This window comes from Musca vetustissima, unplaced genomic scaffold (genome assembly GCF_032173495.1).
Source record: "Musca vetustissima isolate MV318-11 ecotype Yass unplaced genomic scaffold, APGP_CSIRO_Mvet_v1 utg19615, whole genome shotgun sequence".
Lineage (NCBI taxonomy): Eukaryota > Metazoa > Arthropoda > Insecta > Diptera > Muscidae > Musca > Musca vetustissima.
The window spans coordinates 320,205-336,487 of NW_026883489.1; positions in this window are offsets into that span (position 1 = coordinate 320,205).

Consider the following 16,283-nt stretch of genomic DNA (forward strand, 5'->3'; position numbering starts at 1 on the left):
ATTTATTTTTTTTATAATTTAATCAAATATTTTTTTTTTCTATTCTCAAATCAAATCTAGTAAGAAAAAAGATTTTGAATACATTTTCTATATATCACGGGCTGCACATTATCAACAACAACAACAAAAGTGTTTTCTTCTTTTTTTGTATATGGATAATAATTTTCAACCTAGTGGGATCTTAGGAGAACGGCCATAAACGGGGAAACAACAAATTGGAGTTATGGCGAAGAAATGGTAAGTGCAAAAAATCTACATTTTTTATATTTTATTTTTATTTCTCGTTTTCTTTAAATTGAATTTAATTATATGTGGGAACCGAGGGAAAAATGCAAAATACAAAACGTCAATGGAAATACTGTGTATCGATGGTATTTATTTGATTTGATTACGCCCGACCATATCTGTAATTGGAAACGAAACGTATCACCCAACCAACAGCAGACAGCAGCAGTTGCTCGCTCTGCTGCCCGTCTTTCTATCTATCGACATAACATTCACATTCAGATTATTGCAAATGTGGTGACATTTTCTGATACACATCGTAGTTTTTTTCGCTCCATGCATTTGTTGTTATTAAATTATTTTATGCAAAATTAATTTACACAACATTAAAAAGGCCATCTTTTAATTTTCATGGAACAATTTGATATATATACATATATATATATATATATATATACATATAGGTATATGTGCATAGCTACGTATGTATTATTAGATTTTCTTTTGTTATTGTTTTAACTCTGTATTTGTTGTTATAGGAATGTATATATGTAGTATACAAGTCCATTACGAAACTGAAGAAATAGGAGGTGTACCACATTGTGCTTGTTGTTGTTGTTATATACTAGGCGGATTTAATTTCAAACCAGCCATACATTAGAAAATGGTGTAAAATTTATATTACGGGTATCTATACCTTCCGAATATTCTTAAGAGATCATACAACAAATTGCATTTTACATTTGTTGTCAATGGCTTGCAGAAATGCTGGCTTAAATCAAATTTAAAGCCCCGCCGTGGATTGTTGTCCTCACAACAAGAATATAACTCTTTTTCTTGTGGAAGTCCACACTTCCTAAGATATGGGCCTCGAAAATTGCTTTTGGGGCCAATGCTTGTTAAGGTTTGTAACTTTGCACATATATGGTTATATTTGCTTTTCTTGTGTTTCTTAAAGAAAAATCCTTATTTTTGATGGGGGCATGAAAACTTTTTACTGGAACATCGGAATCCGAAAACTCGAACGGCATTAGAAAGGATTATGACTTCGCACAAAAATTAGCAAAATGGAAGACCTTTGATTTTTATACCCTTCACCACACTGTGGTACAGGGTATTATGTCTTTGTGCATATGTTTGTAATAGGAAAAAGGAAACGATATAGGCACATAGTTGCTTTTGAGAATATGCATAGAATGACTTTCTAAATCGATTTATGCATGTCCGTCCGTCTGTTCATGTTAAATTGCAAACAAAGTACAGGTCGCATTTATGATCCGAATTCGATGAAATTTGGCAAATGTCACTTATTTGGTCAAAGGACAAACCTTATTGAAATTGGGAAAAATCGGTTCAAATTTATTTTCGTCCCCATATTTATTTTCGTCCGATTTAATGTAAATGGTGTACCAAAGTCCCTAGATATCTTTCGATTTGCACGAAATTTGGTATAGCGTACCGAATTAAGTCTAGAATGATGTGTGTAAAGTTCAGATTTGGATATAGCTATATTAGATATATTTTCACACGAAATTTAACATATCGTACTGAATTAAGTCTAGAATGATGTGTGCTAAGTTTCCTGAAAATCGGTTTAGATTTAGGTATAGCTACCATTTATGTTTTCGCCTGATTTTATGTACTAAAGATCCGATTGGCACACAATTTTGTACAATGTACTGAAGTTAATATAAATTAATTAAATGGTGCACCGAGTTACATGAAATTTTGCACAACGTATCGAATTGAGACTAGAATGACGTTATTGCGTTTTGTTGAAATTGGTGAAAATGCAGAAACACTTATTTTTTCTAATTAAATTGCGCAAATAAATAGTTTCATTTCATTTTATTATTTTTTAAAGCACATTTATTACAGAATTTTTTTCTATTAATTTGCTCTGTTCATAGTAAATAACACAAAAAATTTTAATAAAATCAATAAAAGCAATATCTTTATACACGTATAATTTTGGTTTATTTAATATGTTGTGGTAAATCCCTTATTTTTAATTACAGCCTCGCAACGGCACGGATATTGTTGATCAGGTCTTTGCATCGCTCTTCTGGTATCTGGTCCAGGTTTATTGAACTACATCCCATAGTTCGGCTTTTGTTGATGGTTTGGCATTGGCCACACCTCGTTTTACATCTGTAACAAATTCTCTATCGGATTAAAATCCGTTGACTACGCAGGCCATGGAATTACGTCAATCCTTTCGAATACAAATCAGTCCTTTGCGAGTTTGCTCGTATGTTTAGTATTTTAATCTTGTTCAAATGTTCATTTAAGTTTATGAACATACACTGTTCTATCCCTTATACCATTAATCATATGGATTGGCCCTAACCTATAATTTGAAAAAACTGACCCAAACCATTATACTCAACCCAGCATGCTTTATAGTTTTGACTGTGTATCCATCATGTGAGACAATTTTTGTTTAATTTGTCCATACGCCAATTTTCAAGTGGGCAGCCCTCATGAGATTTTGCAAATCTCAACTTAGCGTTGGCATGCTTCTTTGTCGAAAGGGATTCTTTCTGGGGCTTCTAGCATATACATGTTTTTCGATCAATCTTCGGCGTACAGTCACATCACTGATTTGTAGATTTGAATTAGTTTTTATCATTTCGGAGGACGCTGAAGGGTTCACCCACCCTACTGTACCGTACTAGGCACCTATCCCCCAAATTTCTAATGATATCTCTACGACCATATTGTTCAAGCTTTTTCTTATATGTTATTGCGTTAAATACCAATGTAGAACTGTATTCAACGATATTTCTTTGTACCTTTTTCCTTCATTTCAGCTTTATTATCAATCCTCTTGTAGCAGCTGCTAAAAATTAATACCATTAAGTAAATTAATTTTTAAATTACATGTGAAATAAACGAAATGAAATGGACATCCATGTTTTAGGAAATAAGGACTTCTTGCAAAATTGGTTTACAATTGGTATGTTCCCGTACTGCTAGAATCTACTACTTTTTACTATGATAACGAAATTTCCTTTATGATATCGAAGAAAATAGTAAAATTTAGTAGATTCTTGCTGTACGGGAACAGACCAAATGACATAAAAAATAATGTTCATACTGTTTCATTTAATTTTCAAATGAATACGTAAATAATACAAAATCCTAACGAAACATTGGAGGCCAATTCTCAGGAAAATCATATCGTTGGCCTTATAACTCACTACATGTATTTTTATACACTTTGATACGGTGAAAATGTGCCTCACCGAACCCTATGTTTCTTTGCAGCAAATCCGTTTCAGAAAATTTGGAGTCGATTACACATGTGCGTGCGTCCGTTGTCCGTCTGTCTGCATGGCTGGCTGGTGCGCACGATAACTCTTGAAGGCAGCCACCGATTTCATTCAAACTTTGCACATCTTTATATTTCTTCCAAACTTTCGAAGATGGGGAATATCGGGGAATTTCGAAGATGGGGAATATCGGTTCACTCCTTTGGGTACCTCCCCCACAAAATGGTCAAAATTGTGCTACAAATTAATTTTTTAATAACATGCAAACGGACTATCCGATTTTAACGAAACATTGTATAACCTATTATCATTACCAAGCCTATATCAAGTTTGAAGATGGGATCCATTGGTCCACTCGTTCTAGTACTTCCCTCACAAATGGCCAAATTGTAAATCCAATATCCGGCGAATGGAATGTCCGATGTGAAACAAACTTTGCACACCCCATTATCTTTACCAAGTCTAGATTAAGTCCGAAGGTGGGACCAATTTGGCCACTCATTCTGGTACCTTCTCCACAAATGGTCAAAATGCAATATCAGGCGAATTGAATTTCAGATTTGAACCAAACCTTGCACAACCTTTTATCAACACTATATCAATTCCGAAGATGGGACCCAGTAATCCACTCCTTCGGGTACTTCCCTCACAGATGGTAAATACTTTATCAACATTAATAATAATAAAATCTGTGTGTAATTCCGAAGTCCTCCGCAAACCATATGCTGGAGTATATATCTGTCGGCAACACCGACTGACATTTTTTTACTTGTTTTTTACCCCGATTTTGTCGGATTTTACGTTCACCAAGTTCCCAACGTTTTCCCGTTTGACACGAAGTTAGCAAGGCGTTCTGAATTGAGTTTTTAATGACATTTGTTAGGTTTGCTTTAAATTGATTCAGATTTAGATCAGAGATCCAATAAATAATTCAGTGCTACTTTATGTTAATGGTGCACGAGGGACTTTTGTAAAATTAACAAAACAATTAGCATGTGGTTCGACTTGAACTATTTAATCTTCATATTGAATTGAGTATAGAATGACGTAAATCCAAATTGGCCTTAAATTGATTCAGATTTAGATATTTTCAGATTTAGCTCCCATCTATATTTTTGCCCGATTTAATATAAATGATGCACGAAAGACCCTTCCGGAAAAAATCTTGCATGTCGTTTGTCAAGTTGGCTTTAAATCGGCCCAAGGTTCGAATACATAATTTCGTCCGGTTTTATGTTAATTATGCGAACAATTTGTTTTTTTGAGGACTCTCGAGGACTTTTTGGAACACTTTATTATTTTTATTTATTGGCCTACATATAAAATGAGAAATTTTTGGTATACCCCAGCTTGTATTTATAATTATTTTATTTAAACTCTTACATGTACACAAAGCCTTATATGGCCAATTATTATGAATACATTATGCGAAATCGTTGATATATGACACTACTGTAAAATGACCAGCTCAAACTAAAAAAAAATATGTTCAATTTCGGAACAATCATTAAATCAGAGATTGTTTTAGCAGTCATATGGATAGATAATAGATAAGTCTTTATTTCTCCTTTTTATAACTACTAAAAGAATATTTTAACCTATGGGATCAATATTTTCTTACAGATACTAATGCATTTTTTCTCATTTCATTGCCGAGTTCTTTTATCTACTGTTGTTCATAGCTACAAATCTAGTATAAATATGTTCTGCTAGCAGCTGTTGTTTTATTGTATTGGTATCTTCATTGTTTTTTGTGGTGTTCGCAAAATGGTTCTTTTTGTTGCTAACATTTGTTTTTGTTTTAGTATTTTTTTGCAAGATTTGTCTATGACATTCCAAAATAAAAAAATACAATTAAAACCAACAGAACAAACTCACTCCCCAAGTTTCAGCCGAAACTTTGAATACCGTAGTGTAGTGCCGTTGTGTGTATTTTTTATAACAGTTTCTTCTCTCTTTTAAAACATTGGAAAAAATGTCAATAGCGTTTGATTGTTTTATGCTGATGCGAATGGTTGGTGGCAGATGATGATGATGGTGATGTTATTGCCCACGTCATATAGCTAACAATTTTTGTTGTACATCTACTTCAAATATGCTTTTAGTATATGAATAGAACGACAGAAGGTATACTGTAATATATAATGTATAAATTAAGTTCGAGTATATAATAGAGCGCCTATATATCGATATCTATACAGTCACTGGTCTTTATATGTCAATTTCGAGTGGTTGAAACTGTTCGCCTGTTTTTTTTTTTTGTTTGCTTTAAATAGCGTTTGGATTCTTCACAATAGACGTTGGCATTTAAATTTATTTCTATACTTCTTGAGATTTTTTAAACAAAAATCCAGACAATGATTTATATATTTTTCTACGGTTTCTAAGTACACTTGGATCCACAAATAGGGTTTTGGGGTATGCCTTCTATGATTTCATGCCACAAAAATAAAAATTATTTTTTAAAAGCTTTCGATTAGAAAGTATTGATAAGATTGAACTTGAAATATGTACATAAAGATCAACGAACCTTGTCTAGTCTTAATCAGTAGACGGTTTAGCTTGATTATTATCTCCGGACAGTACGCATTTGAGTAATGTCAACACCGTTACAGCGTTGTTCGCACTATTAACATAATTGAGCTGGGATTAGCAATTATTGATTTGCTATGATTGGTTGCTTGCGTTGTCAAATTTTTAAGAGCTATGAATGTCTTTATCTCCATTAGCGGGAAACGTCACACTCCTAAAATATGAGATAAGCCTTGATTTTAGCATTTTTCTCAATAATTGACAGATAAATTTGGCAAAGAGCCAACTGAGAGGGAAATGTTTCGAATCTAAAAACTTTGATCGATGGACAAACTCTTATATTTTTTGCACATTAATTGGTACTAGGTCATATTGGTTCCCAATCAGTAGGTTCAGTGAGATTATGTTTAAAAGTAATATTATATTGTCCCATAAGTTTCTTCCTTTTTCATACCGATTTGCATATGCAAATGCCTATGTACCGTTGTCTTGGGAATGTTAGTATCATCCACTATCTCGCGCACACCATATCGCGGATTTTCAGCGAGCAGAGTCTTGATAAGTTCTGCATCCGTCGTTACTGGGCGGCCGCTGCGGTCTTCATCTTGCAATTAAAATTGCCGGCTCTAAATTTCTTAAACCAATTGCGGACGGTCCTTATGGTCGCGAGACCCCAATGAGAATAAGACAAAGCAAATCTTACACAAGATCGTTTCCACGACAGATGGGTCTACGATCCGACATGCCACATTTCTTATTCGGCCAAGGTCTGTTACATCAGCCTATTTTGTAAAGGACTTCACGAACAAAACATAATTCATAGAAGATGAGAGAAACCAAATCTAAAGATGACTTCTTCTAATATCCTTCCTTATGTGGAGCACACAACAAGCCACGAAAGGCTTTGTTTATATCATAATATTTAACATGGGGTGGTGTTAACCACCCATCTTTCCAACGTTACTGGCTTATGACAGAACTGTTCTTCCATAAGCCAAGCTCAAAAAAGATTTCCAGGCGCGTCGGTTTGTGCCCATTTCATCCAATTTGAAAGAACATTGCGATTTCGAGTTGCAGCCAACGTAGTCGCTGCAGATCGATCCGTCTGACTATGTCGATGTCAGAGTAGATGGTATATCTCATTGTTCATTCGACGGCGATATTCACAATCGACGCAGATCGGCCCATAGATCTTCTGGAGATTTTTTTCTCTCAGCACTCCAATAGCTTCTTCATTTGCTTGCGCAAGTACGCACGGGTAATATCACCGTATTGTAGAGTGTGAGTTTGGTCTGGCGAGAGGTGGTCTTGCTTTTAAGTTGCTTACTTAGACCATAGTAGCATCTGTTGACCAACACTATTCTCCTCCGGATTTGAAAGCTGATGTTATTAGTTTTGTTTATGGCGGTACCGAGGTATATAAAATCGTTCACTACCTCGAAGCTGTATTTTTAAATTCCACAGTTGGTCGGAGTCTACAGGACCTCTTGCGCGTCGATATCATCAGCTTGGTCTTTTCGCCATTTACTACCAGTCCCACTTTGGCAGACTCCTCAATTCGTTCAAGGGTGGCTGACCCATTATATCGATGTTGTCAACGTAGGCGACTAACATATGCTGTTTGTTGTACAGAGTGTCATTTCTGTTCACATTCGCATCTCTTATGACCTTTTCCAGCAGGATGTTGAACAGGTCACACGACAAACTGTAACCTTGTCTGTATCCTCGTTCGGTATTGAAGGGCTCCGATAGGACCTTTTCTACTTTAACTGCTGACATTGCACCAGTATAAGTTATCCTGCATAGCCGTATTAATTTTGCAGGATTGCCAAATGCAGACATGGTTTTAAACAACTCTGAACGGATAGGGCTGTCGAACGAAGCTTTATAGTCGAGGAATAGGTGGAATGTGTCGATGTGTTTTTCGTGGGTTTCTTCCAGGATCTGGCGCAGAGTGAAAATCTGGTCAATGGTGGATTTGCCAGACCTGAAGCCGCATCTATAGTAGGTACATATCGTCTTGCCTCCTTTTTTGTGGGCACTGGGCATCCATTCCTCTATCCAAATTGTAAAAATGAGTTGTTGCATGCTCCTGACCAACATCTGACCACAGGTCTTGAATAGTTCGGCTGGTAATCCATCGGCACCTGCTGCTTTAATGTTCTTCAGTCGAATAGTATCTACCCTGACCTCATCTTGGCTAGGTGGTATACACTCTATACCATCATCTCTTATTTTCGATCCCGTTTGACTTCGTTCCGTTTTCCTTACTGTCTTTTTAGATGTGAACGTGATTTTTTATTTGTTTTATTTTTCGACCATACATTTAATAAATCTCAAATTTGAAATAATTTCAGTGATAAGATAACAGCTTTTAACGGGTTGTTTGATTTGATAATGAAATTTAATAAGCTCTGTCACAAAAACTAAATTTCCCCATAGACATTGAGAAGAAGGAGGTTGAGGGTGGGTCGGTCTGTGGTGGTGCATTTAATTATCAATTTTATCAGACGGATGTGTAATGATTTACCAATTTTTGTTGTTGCCGCACTTACATATTTACAAAATTCTCTTCTGCAATAATTAACTGTATTCATCTTGCATGGGCTTTTTGCTTGTATAGAATTATGTGACGTACAACATGAAGACTTATGTAACGTACAACATTTTTGACATGTGTTACGGAATATTTTTTTTTTTTTTTGTTTCTCTAACAAATAAGAGTGTGTATTTCTTTTGTAGTAGACTGCTGCTTAAGTTTTGAGGCTGTAGATTGCAGCAGTATGCTGTATGCTATTACCCCATAGCTTTAATGACATTGAATTTTTACTTCTTTTTGTTTACTTTTTGTTGTTGTTGACAAATAAATTGAATGTGATTATAAAAAAGGCAGTACCAACAACAATACTGTTTCAGTAACAATTATCAATTGGCAGAGAAAAAAAAAACAAAACTTAATTTGTTACAGACCCCAAATAGCAGCCCCGACCGAACATACATTAGGAAAGCAAAGCAAACTCAACCCAAAAAAGAAAGAAAGGCAAAAACAAACACAAAAAGAAAATAGCTAACACCACCACATCGCCCAATGGAGGCCGGCGGACAGACAGACCTCTACTCTAAATATTTAACGAACCATATGTGTTGTGTGGAGGAGAAAGAAGCATTGCAGAAAACCATCGCACTAGAAAAAACCAAACAGCAAAACGAACAAAAAATCTATTGTAAACAGAAACCTCCAACGAATTTATCAAAAAATAGAAAGAATAACACAAAAACCAAGCTTTTCAAATATGGCTGGCTACCCCTGGGAGCATGAGGAAGAAGCAGAAAAAACTGAACTCAACAGAAATGAAATCACAGACCAAAATGGAATGCAGAAAAAATATAAATTACTGCACATTTTCGTTTCGTTTTTTTTTTGCAGAAGTCAACATTATCGTTTTCTGTTTATTTTGCCGATTATACATTTTCAAGATTACGATTTAAAATGGAAAATGTCGGCTTTTGTTTGAAAAAAGAAACTAAAATAGAACTGACTCTATACTCTGTTCTCAAAACACGCAAATGAATTTCATTAAATTATCTATATTTTTTTTTTGGGTTTACTCCTACCCACCATTCGTTTATTTATTCATTCATTAGATTGCAGCATATGATGAGAGCATGCAGCTTAGATGAAAAATTTCACATCGCTGGAGAGAGCTCGTCTATTCTGCTTGGATTGTTAATGTTCAGATTGTCAACGGGGAAGATAAGTTGAAGTCAATAGTCATATGATTGGTTAGGTAATCGGATGTGCAACTGCTAGTTATGAATTATTTGTTTCACTCGGAAACCTATGACTCGTTGTGCTCATTTAATTTAGAATTATATATTTATGTTTAGCCAGGATGGTCTTTATAAAAATACTATGGCATCCTTCCTTTGCACTCTTCTAAAATCTCCTTTTCAAGTGGTCAGTGAAAACAGACTGGTAGAGAATTTGGGATTTTATTGAAAAGTGAAAGGTCGGTCTTCGTGGAGTTGACCCCAAGACCATTGTCGTGACAGACTTCCAAAGGCCGTAATCATCGCCTTAAGCTACATTCTTACTTTTGAGATTATCGAACTCCAGATGGATGGATTTTATTACCAGGAGTCACAACATAAGAGAGAGTACTCCTCCCTGCAGTGTAGCTCTGTTGACTGTATATCTTATCTGTTCTTACGGAACTCTCTTCAGTGTATGTGCTGGTGACAATACTTCTCATCAATTTCAACACCGAATAACGTTGACGAACCGGCAATTCAATTGACAAACGAGCAAGTCAAGACTGATGGAAATCAGTCTTTGACTGACAGGACTGTAGTTCTGGGAGGGGACGACCTACATGGGACCCTTAACGCTATCCGCGATAGTTTAGAGGAGCAGAGTAAGTAAATCTTCGACCAGTTAGACAGACTTGTACCGGAAGAGCAATGTGGGGATACGCTTCCGAAGGAACTGCTAATAAATCTTACCCTGACTGATGATGAGCTCGACACCACGGTGATTCCGGCCATGTCTATACAGGGGGATTGTTGTAGCCTCAACGAAGGAAGCGTAGACCTTGTTGACCGACCGACTTCAAGTCTGACTCCAACAGGTCTTGTGTCGGCACTTGCCGACAATAAACTTCAGAGGCAAGCTGCGACAGAGGCGATGTCCGACGATGGGGAATCTTTCCAGCAACCCCAGCAACGGACAGCGGCTCAAAGGTCGGAAATACCGGAGAAGTATCTGATGCGAAGCACTACAAACGTGCTGTTTCATATCTCCGCAAATTCGTGGGGCGAGACGCGAATTTGCTTTCGGAGAGGGAAGTTAACCTCATCAGGGGCAAGATGAGATTCGTAAGGTAGTTCGGAAGTCCCGAATATAACTGCTCGATCAAAAATCTCCAAGGAGACCTCCCGCCCCACTATCACTGAAAAGGGTGCGAAGCCGACTTCTGATCCGAAGTCTAGCCCGAAGCCTAACCCGAGTCAAAAGACAAAGGTCATCCATTAGGTTTATCAACGTGTGGAGGTCTCTGTCTCAAAGTCCGATTCTATGGGCATTAGTCTTGTGGGTTGGACGGCGTATGCTTCGCGAGGGCTCTGCCGGCATGAAGGAAACCTCGCTCTCGATGCCAATTGTGATCATTTCTGTACCCTGATCTTAGGAAGAAGCCACTCACTGTCCGAAATTGCAGGAGCATGATGGAGTAGGATTTTTTTTTAGCCATTTATGACTTTGGAGACAGCCTGTTAATGCATGGATCTCATCGCTATTGACGTCCGATGGAATGACTTGGAATATTTTCTTAAAACCGTTTAACAAATTTTGTGATATAACACGAAAGTGGCAACCAATAACACAACTTTACCTAAACCTTAAACATTTAGTTAATACAGCAAAATCTCATTTATCATTCAGTATTTTGAAAAAAAAAGAAATAACTCATGGAAATACACAACAACACTTAATACCTCAGTCGGTTGTTGTGGTGGGTAGACCAAACATTGCCTCGTCACTGTGTCAGCAAAAAATGTCCGCATTGTCATTAGTTTTTCTTTTTTCGTGGAGTATTACTGCTCCAATTACCAACTCATTTACGACAACGCATCAAGCCAACACCAACACTACCACCACTAATGAGCACGAACGATAAATATTGACACATTTTGAACACTAAATGTTGCAGAGACGGCGACAATTCTCTACTTCTCTACTTTATTCTTCTATTTATTCGTTCATTTGAAAACCTAGCGCCAATATACATTTGTAATGGAAATATAACGCCTCCTATTTGTATGGCAGCTAGCAACCAAGTGCTGTCTCCATTAATGCCCACTAAAATGAAACACAGTGGTAAGGAGTGAAATTGTTGTAGTTATTACACAGTTTCACAAGGGAGGTACCAAGATGGCCAAGAGAACGCAACAGTTATTCTTGTCTTTTAGATGAGCTTAGTGGAATCTTTTAGTCTTTTATAGAAGAACTGAGGCATAGGGGGTCTTTCATAAACGAACTTAAGCTGAACCGAATGTAATTTTTCCATGAACGAGAGATTCGTTTATAAATGAGCTGAGCATTAAAGGAGAAGGGAGAGCGATGTGCAGAGGCGGACCCTAAAACTATATATTCATGGCTTCGGTTCAATTAGTACGGACTGCTACATCTATGGAATTTGCCTTAGGATTGTGCATATCTCACTGAAAATTATATTCTCCCAGCTCGCACCGTAAGTAGCTTCTCCATAACCGGTTCTCTTGTTCTCCATTATGGTTTTCTACAACTCCCTCTACCTCTCTACAAATTTTTTTCTCTTAGCTCGTATTGCTGCTAGAGATTTTTTATAAGCTTCGGAAAATTCACCTTGTTCATCTTTCCACCTGGAAATATTGCCGTCTAACAATCAAAATTTCCCTATACCTCTCCTCAGTACCTATATTCGCACAGATCGCACCGCTTCTCCATAACTGGTTCTCTTCAACTATCTCTCTGACAATAACTGTTTTTCTACAACCCTCTCCCCTTGAAGGTCTTCGTCAGCAGCTACCTTGGTCGGTCTGTCATATGGCTTCCGCTGTCTCTGACTACGAACCTTGGAGTTTGCTTTTTCCGAGGAGGTTGATGCCTTCTCTGTACTAGGCCTTTTCTCTGCCGTTTGTTGTCCAGCGACAGCCTCATATGAGGTAGATGGGTCAATCAGACGCGAAGTCATCGTATTCTTGGGTGAAGGTTCCGGACCTTCGGATGAGCGAATACGCTTCACAGATTTGCTCTCCCAGGAGACGATGGTACCTTGCCGGACTTGCCCTTCTTCCTATTCCGACCACTGCACTATAGGTAATTTGCCCTGTTTTTGAGCCACAAATTAATAACATATACATCATTTAAAAAGTCAAAAAAGAAAGAGAAAACGGAGATTTCCACAGTAAAAACCGGATATAACGAACAACGGTTATAAGCAACTACACATATAACGAACAAAGCTAATTCTTTCTCAGATATTTTCATTAGTTGTCTTATACACAACAAACGGTTGAAAACGATTAGGGTAGTAAGTTAAAAGTCGACCCCGCGATTAGATTTTTAAACGAATAATTATTACAATGTCGTATGTTTTTGCAGAATGCATTAATAACGATTAATTCAGTACCCATTTATACTCATTAAGGTCAATGATATGTAAAAGTGAGAAAAACCATGCTTACTACTGTCGAACACGATTATAATAAACACTGGATAAACTGAACAAATTTTTTTTCTCATAATCTTTCCTTCGACAACATATTTGCGGTTTTTGAGTCACGTTATTTATTTTGTAATAAAAATTCGTGTGTATTCGGTTTTTTCATGGAAAAGTTCTATCTTCCTAAAAATTACCTAATTTCCTATTTTAATTTGACGTATTTTTCGTCCATATTGTTGTTATTGACAATTTTACTTGTGGGGACGTTGTGAACAATAATATTGAACAAAAATATTGAAAATAATATTGTTTTTTATTCTGAAGTTCGCATTTGAGACCTATTGGAAGCAATTTAAAAGGCTTTCGTTAATATATTTCTGTTGTCAAAAGATCAGACAAATTTAAACATTTCAGTAAAAGCATATCTAAAATGACGTATGCGTAAAAAATAATTACATTTATTTTATTATAGTCAACTATGTAAATTTTGAATCGCTACACAAACAAATACCACACCACCGTTAATACTCTCTATGTTTAATTTTTATGTTTATGCTTTGCATTTAGCGATTTTAAACGTTTTAAAATACGCCTTGATTTTTAAATTTTTTTATTTCTTTAATCTTAATTTCAAAGTGTAGAGTCTGCCTACGATTTTTACCGCTTTTAATGCACTTTTACGCAAAAAATCTTACAAAATCATAAATTTTGACATGTTTTCTTTTTATTGCCATCAAAAAAGATATTATTTTCCAAAATTGAAAAATTGATTTTTTGCCTAAAAAACGGCCCAAATTACCTATAGTGCACTGGTGGATCCACCCAAAACATTAGCACCAACCGATTCACCTTTGTCGCTAGGCGTAGAATCGGGCTTCGAGACAGAGCCCTCAACACGTTGATCACCCTTCTCAGTAGCCTTTTCCTTTGCCTTTTGACTCGGGTTAGACTTTGAGGTAGGCTTCGGATCAGAAGTCGGCTTAGCATCCTTGTCAGAGACAGTGGACTTCGCCGATTCCACTACTTCACTCGATTTAAAGGTTTCCTGGGAGATTTTTAATCGAGCAGTTGGATTCGAATAGGAGATCCTATTCATCTATAGCTCCTTAAATATATAACCACCAAACATGTATTTTTTATATATATTCTTACCTTGGGCTATCACAAAAAAAAACTTAATCGCTTTTGTGACCAATCGTTCCCTCAAATATATAGTCATCATGTATTTTTTATTATAGGCTATCTATTTAACCCTGTTGGGCGCCAATAATATGTATTCTCACAATGAACGCTCACAAAAACTATTGATCCCTGCTTGGGAGCCAATATTATTATTTTTAAAATGGCCCCTCTCATAAACTTTTGATCCCATATGTGACGAACTACTCTCTCAAATATATCACATTCAAAAAATGTACATTGTACGATGAAACCACTGTAACTAATCTACCATCTACACTGACGACTACGACATTTTAATGATTTGTTTGCTAAAATGGCACAAAGTCCGTATACGACGACGAGTGGTGTGGGTGGCAGATATAAGAGTTTGACTGACTGACTGACTGTTGTGTGAAGATGGTAAATATGTATGTAAAAAATGGCGTTGAAATAACGCCACATCAACAAAATCAAAACGAAACTGTCGAACACCAACAAACGAATACTTGCAAGTATGAATGGCAAAACAATTGTTTTACGATGGATGGTAGTGGGGATCGGAGGAGCAGCAGCACCACTAATACAATCACCCACTTGTCATTTCTAGTTGAATCTATGAATATACATACATAACCATCTATACATTTATTCACAACTTATATCGATAGATAAATCATTCATCATCACCATCATGTACTACGATACGTACGTACATACATTAAGTATTACGTTATGAATTTGGCGCCGATAGCAAATCGATAAATTGATTTTGTTGTTGTGAATGATAGTAACAAATGTCGAGGCAAGAGGGTAGAGGCCGACGAACCTCCCCTCTCTCTCCCCCATTGATGAATATTTGAAAATGCACAATGCGATAATGTTAGGTGGTGATAAAAACAAAAACAAATTATACAAACACTAATATTGAACTATATCTAAACGATTCCTCCAGCCCGGGGCCATACATGTTGCATGGACTGTTGTTGCGCCGTACTTTGCCAGTGTCGCACTTTTCTTGTTTTTTTGTTTACGGCATACTTGATAATGATGATGATGACGACTGCAAAATGAATGGTTGGTTGGCTGATTTGTTTAAAGCTTTCAAACTAATTTAATTATGGCCTTTTTTGTTGTTGTTGTTGTTGTCGCACCTTTTTAAAATCACATTCAGGTATATGATGGTCTTTCCATACATGAATGACGTACGCGAGTATGAATGGTGGTAATGATTTGTTTTGTTAAAACATTTAATGAACTAATGGGGGTGGGGGAGGGGACGGAAAACTTTAGTCGATTAAAGTCCTAGCAATGATCAGGAGGGATGTTTTACGTAACTTAAAGGTTGTTGTTGTAGCACTTCTGCATGGATGTCCAAGTTGAGAAATGTGAGCATTTGCTCTCCCAGGAGACGATGGTTCCTTGCTGGACTTGTCCTTCTTCCTATTCTGGCCACTGGTGGATCCACCCAAAGCTTTGACCACTTCACCTTTGGCGCTAGGCGTAGAATCGGGCTTTGAGACAGAGCCCTCCACACGTTGATGACCCTTATGGGTGACATTTTTTTCAGTAGCCTTTTGACTCGGGTTAGGCTTCGAGCTAGGCTTCGGATCCGAAGTCGGCTTAGCACCCTTATCAGAGACTTCGCCGATTCCACTACTTCACTCGATTTAGAGGTCTCCTTGGAGATTATTAATCGATCAGTTGGATTCGGTATGAAGATCCTATACATCTGGAGCTCACGATGTAGAGCGTGCGGATAGATTCTTTCGAACTTCCTTACAAATCTCATCCTGCCCTTGATGGGGTGATCCTCCCTCTCCGAAAGAAAATTCGCGTCTCGCCCCACGAATTTGCGAAGATACGAAAAAGCACGTTTGTAGTGCTTCGC